Here is a 12236-nt window from a genome sequence, read left to right as displayed (position 1 = left end):
TGCATGAGCATGAAATTGAGTAAACAAAGAGTAGGCTAAACTTGATAACACTCTTACAAAGTTTGTGCAGGTCCATCAAATGGTTCCCAGTTATTATTAAGATACAAATGTTTTGGCCAACCCCCTATTTAACTTTGCCCCTGACAAACCCAATTTGATCAGTATAAAACCTGAAATACCTCTACTGGATGTAACTTGCTAACCGCCTACTGCATTTGCTGCAGATTTATCAAACATTACCAAAGTGAAAAGAAAATGAACATTTTATTATTCCCCTTTTACTCTGCTCACCCCTTGATGGACTGGCTCAAAACTTGGCATATCAATAATCTAGGGCCAGATGTAGCAAAGGTTTTTACCCATTCTGTGTCTATGGGAAAAAGTGTTTGTACATATGGCCCCTAATCCTTCCAAGCCACTGCTACATTTTGTGCAGATTTGACACACACTGACAAACTTATTAGCAAGTGAACACTTTTTTGCCCCTCCGGAAAATCAACAGGAATTGGCATGCCAGACCTTAGGTGCTAATGCTAAATGAGTGCTGAATTTAATGCAGATCAATCAATTGGGACCAAAGTTGTACAGAAAATGCTGTTTCAATAGAAAGTGCATCTGATGGTTCATTAGACAGTGGTGACTATATTCACAGAAAAATAGAGCTTAAAGTTACGATTAGCTCTAGTTTAGAGCCATTAATTTACATTTAAAAAAACCTTCAGTGAAAAACACACAGTTAATGTGGGATTATGGCTGTAAAACAAAAGCAGAAAACAACAGAAAATCCTCAGTTAATTGTTTATCACATTACATACAACACCACTAATAACATGTTAAATGATATCATTGATGCCATCAAAAATGACAAATGGTGCCAAAATTATGAGCAAAATAAAAAAGCCTTTTCATTGCAAAATATGATTTAAGCGTAAATACACAGGCACAATCACCACCTATGAAATATATTTTTATACATGGATATATGAAGCAGTTAAGTCATGCATTGTAGAAGCTGATGATGATAACATACTTCAATCAGGCTTTATGGACTGCAACTATTCTGGATGGCTGCCCTGTTGGTCTGGGTACCATTCTTGCCCAAGATGGCCCAGATCCGGAAGCACCCGGGTGCATCATCACTTATTGCAGCAAAAGGTTCACCAGCTTGGAGAAGGCCTACTCACAAGCCAAGAATAAAAGTGTATGTGGTTTGGTTTGAAAAGACCATCACAGTTACTGACCATCAAGCTCTTATGATAACATTTGTCATTCCAATGGACTGCATGCCTCTTTTTATTCAGAGATAAGGGGTTGGTGATTACAATGATAATGGTTCCAAGATCATACACAATCCTAGAAAGGAACACAATCCAGTGATGGCTGATGCTGGGGAAGGGTGGCTGGCCAGGGGATGAGGAGGACATGGGGGACTGGAGAAGCAAAACAAAAACGTGAAAAAAGAAACGTACCTTCCTTAGCACTGCATCGGCGGTTATCAGGCTCCACTTAAGGCACAGGCTCCCAGTCTGCCCTGAGGCCAATCCTGACACCGCTCTCATGCTGCTGGCAGCATAAGAGCAGCGTCAGGATTGGCCTGAGCGCCCTGGCTTTGCGCTCCCAGGCAGACTGGGAGGCTGCGTCTGCTGTCTCCAACCTGGCAACACATGTGGCTCCAGAACTTTCATAGCATAAAACTATATTATAAGGTTAAAAGACATAAGAAGACCAGCCACTTCTTACCTGCACTCATGATTCCACATAGAATTTGAACAAAGAAATTACTGAAACAATGCTTGGCGATTAAGTGACATAGGAAAATACTAGTTAGATCACATTCTTATCCACATTCTAATCATCCAGCATTTATCTCATGCACTAGTTCTTTTTTCCTATACATCGTCTTCCAGGGTAACCCTGGATCTGCAGCACATGGTTTTCTGCTGTCATTATGCCCATCCCCCAGTTTTGTTGTGTTTTACTTACTCAGTTCTCACTGCTTCTGTTGTGAACATCAACACAACATGCGTTACTTGTGATCAGTATAGGGAAAGGTGCGGAAGACATTGTGACGCGAAGGGTTAATTAGCTTGAACAGTGTAGATGAGCGTGATGCCTGCCGAAGCCAGAGCAATGTGGAAGAAATTCACGATGTTCGCTTTCAAGCTTGTTTTCTTTTGACATTCCGTAGATAAACGTATTCGCAGCTGCATGTGTGAGAAACAGGCTGTGAAGGAGATTCAGTCTCAACCTTGAGAACGAGACCACAGTAAAAGATGGAATGAAAACAATGGCCAGGGAATGGCAAGGCAGCCAAGAGACATGTACTGATAACATAGCTAGAAAATACTGGAAAGGGGTAGAATACAAGCTACAGGTTATTTAAACACTGAAAAGGTGGGTGAGGGAATTGAAGCTCGCAGATGGAGTTATGAAACTGTCATCTTCAGACCCAGAGCTGCCTCCCTGTTTTGCTGTTCCAAGACCGTGACGCTCGAGGGGGAGAGAGGTCCAAGCGGGCGGTAGAGGGCTTCCCAGCATTCGTGGACTAAGTTAAGTTCCACCCAGGGATGAAAGGCTTTTTGTTTCTCTGCTCTATTATTATGATTGATTATTATGCTTGCACTGTGTTTATAATCTGAGAAATTCAGCTCGTTTATAGTTTTTCTTCCTTACTGAACATCGTAATGTGAGTCTGCCACAGTAATTGAAATATGCATTTTAGTGTTCAGTAAATCAAAGCTTATCTGAAGTATTCAACTCGTTTATATTCTGCTCCCTGAACATCGTAGTGTATCACATTTTGGTATACAGTTATTCCAAGTTTATATCTGTCAATGAACTCTTTGCTCAGATGTATACATAGATGCTCTTTGTAGTGTACTAATATATATATATATATATATATATATATATATATATATACAGTATATGCTCCACAAGAAATTCAAACTCGGGCACTCCATGCATATTACTGGCCTTTATTTATTCCAAAAATTCCATTGAACAAACCATAGGGCGACGCGTTTCAACCATGGTTGCAAACCATGGTTGAAACGTGTCACCCTATGGTTTGTTCAATGGAATTTTTGGAATAAATAAAGGCCAGTAATCTGCATGGAGTGCCAGAGTTTGAATTTCTTGTGGAGCATATATGAAATGGGTCCTGTGCCCATTTACTGAGCACCAACCTCGACAGGCAAGCGCTGGAAGAATCACAGGACTGTTCTTTTGTGATATATATATATATATATATATATATAGATGCTTTTTTTTAAATTGCTATTTTTATTCTGTCAATGAACTCTTTGCTCATACGTATACATAGATACTCTTTGTAGTGTACATATATATGAATAGATACTTTTCATTGCTATTCTTATTCCACTATTGTTGATGTGCTAAATGCCTGCATTTACCTGAAATTATAGTAAAGCTAAATTGTATTCATAATTGGCGTGTGGTCCTTCATTGAGCATCCTTATTGACTTATATCGAACAGGTGCCAACCAGCCACCTGGATAAGACATTTGGTACTAGGAGTGGGGTATAAGTCAATAATGCCTCTTTGAGGACGTAAGAAAAGTGAGGCAGAGAGCGGAAGACAGCATGGGGCAGAAGCCAGATCCATTCCCTGGTGGTTAGCAACTGAACCGTTCTTTGGTGTGGCAGGGCTCCTGAACCGGTGGGCAGCGCCGGTGTTATGGGAGGCATTAGATGAGAAAGTGACTCCCCTTTTAGTGGAAGATGCGGTTGAGAGTGTGAAGCTAAGAGGGGCAAAGCTGGAGCTGAAAGCAGCAGGGTAGTGGGATGGCTTTTCCTGTCTGCGCTCCGTACGGTATACAGGAAAACATTAACACAAGATGCAGAAATAAGAAAACTGCAGGATGAGGTTGCAGCCTTGCAGGAAAGGCAGTTACTTTTGAAAGAAACTATAGAAAGTGCAGTGACTATGGGTGATCAAATGGAGGCAAGGTGCACCGCATTAGCAGTTCGAGTAGCAAAACAGAAGAGTAGGCAGAAGTCTAAAATATCCTCAGCTGTGCAAGTGAGGGCATTGGTACGCAAAGAAAACTGGGATCCTTATACTTGGGATGGATCAGTTTCGGATAATGATGATGACTGGAATTGGGAGGATGAGGTGGAAGTACGTGTAGCAGAACTAGGTGGAGTTGAAAGTGGAGAAGGACGTGCAAGTGAAATTGAAGGTGAAAGGGGAAGTGTAATGGAGGTTCGCCCACTCGTGCAGAATAAATCAAAGGGAGTGAATGGTGGGCAAATACAGAATTCATGTTTGGTAAGAGATTATACACAGAGTGATTTGTTAGAAATAACTCGTATGTTTAGGCAGATGCCTGGAGAGCCCTTGTTTAAATGGTTGGTGAGATTGTGGGACAATGGAGCAGATGGTACATATTTATCACCAACTGAACTTTTGAAAATGGGATCAGTAACTACACATGCTATGTTAGGGCAACGGTTACGAGGTGCACAGGGGCAACAAGCCTTCTCTCTAATGGGTTGGTTGATGGAAGGAGTGAAGCAATTGTACCCAACTGCTATAGATGTGGAGGAGAGTTGGGGTCCTTGGCATACGATTTCAGAGGCAAATGAACAACTGCGAGAAATGGGGATGCAGAACGCAGTATACTCCCAACAGTTTTTAGGACCTGATGTTGAACCCGTGACAGCAGGGATCAGGGCACGGTTAATCAGAAATGCCCCTCCGCATATGAAAGGTGCCTTGTTGGCCCTTCTAGGACCTGCTCAGGGAAGACCAGTGGGGGATGTGGTATTATTAATGGCACAATTAGAAGGGCTTGATAGACAAAAATCAGCAAGAGCAGTGGGGCAGGACAATAAGTATAAGGGAGGAGAATCTACAATAAAAGTGCCCTGGCGACAAATGTGGATAGATTTGTTGAATGCTGGGGTGAAGAAAGAGGAGATAGATGGAAAGCCTACCCCTTATGTGCTTAATAAATGGAAAGCATTGCAGCGTAGACAGAAAGAGAAAGAGGCATTTGATGAGAAACAGCCCTCAGCACCACCCATGAAAGAGTCTGAGAAGGAAAAAACAGAATCAGGGAAAAATAGGAAGGTGCCTGTCTCAACTCTATATCCCGACTTGTCCAGCGATGGCTGGGAAGTCCCAGACCCCTTATTATGAAGGTCAGGCAAAACCCCGGGGGTCAGAGCAGTGCAAGAGGTAAGCCCCGGGGACAGGCGGCCATATGTACCTCTCATTATTTATTGGCACAAAGGAACACAACATGTTATGGCACTGCTCGATACAGATGCGGAAATAACTTTGATAAATGGAAACCCTAAGAGGCTGCCAGGGAAGGGGGTGATCATTAATGGTTACGGGGGTGCAGAGACAGAGGTCAAACCTGTTAAGCTTAAATTGTCAATCGGTAAAGGACCCCCGTTCACGGCAGAAGTTTTAATAGCTGAAGTACCAGAATACATTATTGGCATGGATTTGTTACTAGGCAAAACTATTGATACGCAATGGGGAACATTTACTTTTGGTGTGAGGAGCGTACACATAAAGAAATCTAGGACAGTTCTGGTTGGACATGCAAAGTGGAGTCTATTACATGTGCCTCCTCCAAAGGAGCTGGTGTGCATTAAACAGTACCGCATACCCAGAGGTCATAAAGAGATTTCAGAAACCATACAGGGGTTGCTAGATGCAGGTGTGTTAAGGCCGGCTGTGAGACCATTTAACTCTCCTATATGGCCCATGAAGAAACCAGATGATACATATCGAATGACTGTCGACTATCGACAACTGAATAAAGTGGCTCCACCTTTGGCAGCCACCGTCCCAGACATCATCACACTGGTGGAATAGTTGAGTAAAGATGTGGGGTAATGGCATGCCGTGATTGATCTAGCAAACGCCTTCTTTTCAATTGATATTGATGAGGCCAGTCAAGACCAATTTGCAATAAGCTGGCTGGACAGACAATTCACATTCAGGAAGTTGCCCCAGGGGTACGTGCATAGTCCCACATTGTGTCATGGGCTAATAGCCAGAGATTAAGCCAACCTCTCGGCTAGAAACACCGACTTGCACATTACATTGATGACATCATGATCACTGGGGACACTAAAGAGCAAGTCTCAGACACGCTGGAAAGATTAATTGAATACTTACAGCAGAGAGGATGGGTTATAAACCCAAAAAAGGTCTAAGGCCGGCACAAGAGGTGAAATTCCTGGGCGCTATTTGGTCAGGACCAGTAAAAAGAATACCACAGAAAGTGATTGATACGGTACAGCAGCTAAAGATTCCTTCAACTAAGGCAGAAGCACAACGATTTATTGGTTTGATGGGATTCTGGAGACAACATATCCCTCACTTAGGATTAATATTGAGACCATTATATCAAGTTACACGAAAAAAGCACCCTTTCCAATGGGGACCTGAACAGCAAGAGGCCTTTGAGGGAGCAAAAGATGCATTACGGAATTATTTTGCGTTAGGTCCCATCACAGAAGGAGACCCGTTTGAGCTGGAAATGATAGTACAGGATGATGTAGTGATGTGGAGTTTATGGCAGAGGCAAGAAAAAAGAGAGTGCCACAAGGATTTTGGTCAAAGAGATTAACTCCCTCCATGAGCAATTATACCCCGTTAGGAAAAGAACTAGCAGGAGCATATTGGGCGTTAGTAGAAACAAATCGCATAACTGGTAACCGGCCGGTTACCTTAGGAACACAGGTCCCCTTACTAGGCTGGATAAGAGAAGGAGGGGTTGGCACTAAAGTAGGCAGGGCGCAGGAGTCTACCATCGTAAAGTGGAAATGGTATCTGCAGCAGAGAGCAAAACGGGGCCAGCAGGAGTATCGAAGTTACAAGAAGATATGCTTGGGGCAGTGGACTTACAAGCAATGGTCCCCTCACCAGAGCCATCTGAGATGGAGTCCTCACCATTTAAAACAGCCCCACCTTTTGAACAGCTCACAGAAGAAGAACAGCAAAATGCATGGTTCCCAGATGGTACCGCCCGGTACCATCAAGGAAAGAGACAATGGCAAACAGTCGCATTCCAGCCTGCTACAGACGCTGTTGCTGCGAGGAGGAAATAATATATCAAGTCAGCTTGCAGAACTGCAGGGGGTAGCAGCAGTGATTGAACAGGCTCCCATCGGAGAGGAAACGTTTGTGTACACTGACAGCTGGGCCACCTAGCAAGGACTAGTAAGCTGGGCCCCGACTTGGCGCAAGGATGGATGGAAAATCAAAGGCACCCCCATTTGGGGAGGCGAGCAGCTATGGGAAGAGATGTGGGAGAAAGGGCACAAATGTCAAATCTATGTGGGACATGTGGACGCCCATTGCCCAGCAGACATCTCACTTGCATCTCTATTCAACAACACCGCAGATCAGATGGGCAAAACACGAACACTGATCATCAATGAGGAGGCTAAAGCTGCTCTAGCAAACTGGGCCCATGCAACATCGGGACATCTAGGAGAGAATGGCACTTATGCATGGGCACAGCAACGACAGATTCCAGTCACTAAAGAACAGGTCCAACAAGCAGTAAAAGAGTGCCCCACATGCAACCAGATAAAACAAATGCCCCTGCAAAAGAAGCCTAGCGGCCATATCAGAAGAGGAACCGCAGCCGCTACAGTGTGGCAATTGGACTATATTGGGCTGCTACCAAAGGAAGGAGGAAAAAGCTACGTATTGACCATGGTGAACACCTACTCTGGCCTTATGTTGGGTATGCTCTGTAAGTCTGCAGACCAAAAGTCCACTTTGCGAGGACTAAACTACCTGATAAAACATTATGGGGTACCTAATGAAATCCCAACAGATAGGGGCCCACACTTTTCAGGGAAAACAGTGCAGAATTGGGCGCAGGAACAGGGAATTCAGTGGATTTTACACCTTAGTTATTATCCACAAGCTGCAGGCATGATTGAGAGATATAACGGATTGTTGAAAGAACAGCTAAAAAAGTCATCAGCACATCAGACTCCAAAAGGATGGAGTAGTAATTTAGACAAAGCCTTGTTTGAATTGAACAATAGACCAGTTGGGCAGCAGACTCCTTTCATTCGGATGACAGGGCATGATAAAGAACTCACCCACACAATGATTGTCTGGAAAACAGACCCTCGAGCTCGATTACCTTTACAGGCTACTTCTGGCAGTATAGGACTGGACCTGTTTGCTCCAGAGGATGGAGAAATACCCGTAGGACAGGTGAAGGCTATTCCCCTAGGAATAGGAGTGCGAGTTCCACCTGGAACATATGGTAGAATTGCCCCTCGATCCAGCCTAGCCATCAAGGGAGTGTCGGTGCTAGGGGGAGTCATAGACCCAGATTTTAGAGGAGAGGTTAAAGTAGTATTACTGAACCAAGGAGATGCTACTGTATCATATCAAGCACATGACAGACTTGCCCAATTGATTTGTGAACAAGTGTATACCCCCCACATTGAAGAAAGATCTGCCCCCCGATAACACTCAGAGAGGTGAAGGAGGATTTGGAAGCACAGGAAGAAGAGTATGGGTGCATCATCCAGGGAAAAAGCCAGAGGCAGGAGAGATATTGAGTAAAGGGGTGGGGAGTACGTATGTTGTACTTTTAAAGAATTCTAATGTACCTGTATTTGTACCTGCAGTGAGACTTACCCCACGGTCGTAAATAATGACATTTGCATCGATGACGTGGTTCCTGTTTGCGGTCATGATTATAACCGGAAAAAGTATATTAGTCCGACCAAATGTGGCAGAGAATGTCATCACGGACCTTCATGTCACTTGTGCACCTCAAGCCGTTACTGTAACTGATGACCAGGGAAATGTTTCACTCTGCAACGTGAAGGTACCCGGAGGCAAATGGATGGTTGCCAAAGCTGTAACCTGGAAGGTAACTGGACAGCAAATCCGACATGCCAACGGACTGAACGAGTTGCAGGGAATGCCCGCAACGGTACAGGCTTTGAATTACACGCTAAACATGATATGTAAATATTGTGATGCCATTGTACCTTTTACACCAGTACAGACATATCCGTGTAGATCTTATGATTGTTCAAACAAACAATATATTTTACCAGGACATATGGTGGTTGTTACAATGACTAATAGAACTATAGGAGTTCGATACTCCAAACCGCCTGCCTTTATGTTTTATGTAGCCGAAAGACGCATGGTCAGTAATTTAGGTAACGTTTCCATAGTTCGATATAGAATAGGATGTAAGCAAGCTTTACATGCAAGCATAATTAACCATATTGTGATACAGATAACTATTGCCAAGGGGAATGTCTCTAAGTACGATCCATTATGCACACCATGGACACTACAGTTATGGCCCTTGCCGAAGTTACGCATCAGAAGAGATCTAGGATCCATGATAGCTGGGGTCACCGTAATTGGGGTAGGGGCCCTGAACGCTTTCGATATTGAAGCCATCAGGAATAAGCTATCTTCAACAGGATATAGTACAGGGGAGGCCATAAACATAATTTCACAATGGGGGCCCACACACTCACAAGAAGTATGGAAGGTTCTGCGTGGGTTGTATCGTGATTGGCAATGGCATAATTTCACTTATGAACAAATTGGAAAAAGCTTTCAAAGCGCCCAAACAATGTCCAAAGGAATTCAGTGCATACTATGGCAAAGCATTGTTAATCAACAGTATGTAGACTTCAAAGCAGAATGGGGACAGCTTTGAGGTGAATATTGGAGAAAACAATTGCATTTGCCTGAGGAAATATGGGTAAAGCCTATACAATTTCATTGTGAGGGAGAGATGTGTTATGCTCATTTTGATACAGCTAGAAGTAATCTTCCTCCTGAAATATGGTGCCCCTTTATATTGCTCCCTGTAGTAATAGGTGAAGAATGGTGGATACCTCACACTGACAAAAAATGGATTGATCAAACAAATCACACCGTAGATCCCACTAGATGTGCAGATTGGTCTAAGGGGTGGGTATGTACCCACACTGGACGGGCGCTAGACCCATGCCTTCACCCAATACCAGGAGAATGTGAATGGTTACCTTATCCTATTAATGGCACAGACTTATATCAGATAGGAACAGAGAGTATATGTTACGTTACTAATCATCCCTTACTTATTAACCGATTTGTACAAACCACCGGAGAGCAGGTAATGTGTATGTGCAATATTACCAGCATTATTGACATAAGTACTCACATCCTATACCGACCGACTAAGTTCACCACAACCACATTACAGACGCAAATGCAAGCACAGTTAGAATGGAACATCCCGCTTGTTGTGAAGCTACCTAGATTAGAGGCAATCAGGCGCTACACACAAACCAGCTTTATACTAAAATGCAGGCGCTTAGAATAATGATAACAAGTATTCGTAGCAATCTAGCTAGCGAAGTGTTACAATAAATACTTCTGGTTTCGCAAGCATCGCGCTCATCTAAGGGGTGGAGTGATCAGTATAAGGAAAGGTGCGGAAGACATTGTGACGCGAAGGGTTAATTAGCTTGAACAGTGTAGATGAGCGTGATGCCTGCCGAAGCCAGAGCAACGTGGAACAAATTCACAATGTTCGCTTTCAAGCTTGTTTTCTTTTGACATTCCGTAGATAAGCTTATTCGCAGCTGCATGTGTGAGAAACAGGCTGTGAAGGAGATCCGCCGCCCGCCAGGATGCCGCCCTCCAAAATACCGCGCCGCGGTCAAAAGACCGCGGCGGGTATTACAAGTTTTCCCCTGGGCTGGCGGGCGGTTGCTGAAAAACCGCCCGCCAGCCCAGGGGAAAACGACCTTCCCACGAGGATGCCGGCTCGTAATCGAGCCGGCGGAGTGGGAAGGTGCGACGGGTGCAGTGGCACCCGTTGCGTATTTCAGTGTCTGCAAGGCAGACACTGAAATACTTTGCGGGGCCCTCTTACGGGGGCCCCTGCCGTGCCCATGCCATTGGCATGGGCACGGCAGGGGCCCCCAGGGGCCCCGCGACCCCCCCTACCGCCATCCTGTTCATGGCGGCTTTCCCGCCATGAACAGGATGGCGGTAGGGGGGGTCGGAATCCTCATGGCTGCGGAGCGCGCTCCGCAGCCATGGAGGATTCACACGAGCAGCGGAAAGTCAGCGGGAGACCGCTGACTTTCCGCTTCTGACCGCGGCTGAACCGCCGCGGTCAGAATGCTCGTTGGAGCACCGCCAGCCTGTTGGCGGTGCTCCCGTGGTCGGTGGCCCTGGCGGCCACCGGCCGCCAGGGTCAGAATGACCCTCTCAGTCTCAAACTTGAGAACAAGACCACAGTAAAAGATGGAATGAAAACAATGGCCAGGGAAAGGCAAGGCAGCCAAGAGACATGTACTGATAACATAGCTAGAAAATACTGGAAGGGGGTAGAATCCAAGCTTCAGGTTATTTAAACACTGAAAGGTGGGTGAGGGAATTGAAGCTCGCAGATGGAGTTATGAAACTGTCATCTTCAGACCCAGAGCTGCCTCCCTGTTTTTCTGTTCCAAGACCGCGACGCTCGAGGGGTAGAGAGGTCCAAGCGGGCGGTAGAGGGCTTCCCAGCATTCGTGGACTCAGTTAAGTTCCACCCAGGGATGAAAGGCTTTTTGTTTCTCTGCTCTATCATTATGATGGATTATTATGCTTGCACTGTGTTTATAATCTGAGAAATTCAGCTCGTTTATAGTTTTTCTTCCCTACTGAACATCGTAGTGTGAGTCTGCCACAGTAATTGAAATATGCATTTTAGTGTGCAGTAAATCAAAGCTTATCTGAAGTATTCAACTCGTTTATATTCTGCTCCCTGAACATCGTAGTGTATCACATTTTGGTATACAGTTATTCCAAGTTTATATCTGTCAATGAACTCTTTGCTCAGATGTATACATAGATGCTCTTTGTAGTGTACTAATATATATATATATATATATATGTACATATATATACATATATATATATATATATATATATATATAGATGCTTTTTTTTATTGCTATTCTTATTCTGTCAATGAACTCTTTGCTCATACGTATACATAGATACTCTTTGTAGTGTACATATATATGAATAGATGCTTTTCATTGCTATTCTTATTCCACTATTGTTGATGTGCTAAATGCCTGCATTTACCTGAAATTATAGTAAAGCTAAATTGTATTCATAATTGGCGTGTGGTCCTTCATTGAGCGTCCTTATTGACTTATATCGAACGGATGTCAACCAGCCACCTGGATAAGACAACTTG

The sequence above is a fragment of the Pleurodeles waltl genome, chromosome 1_2 (genome assembly GCF_031143425.1).
Source record: "Pleurodeles waltl isolate 20211129_DDA chromosome 1_2, aPleWal1.hap1.20221129, whole genome shotgun sequence".
In the NCBI taxonomy this organism is placed as follows: Eukaryota; Metazoa; Chordata; class Amphibia; order Caudata; family Salamandridae; genus Pleurodeles; species Pleurodeles waltl.
This window is presented reverse-complemented; position numbering follows the sequence as displayed.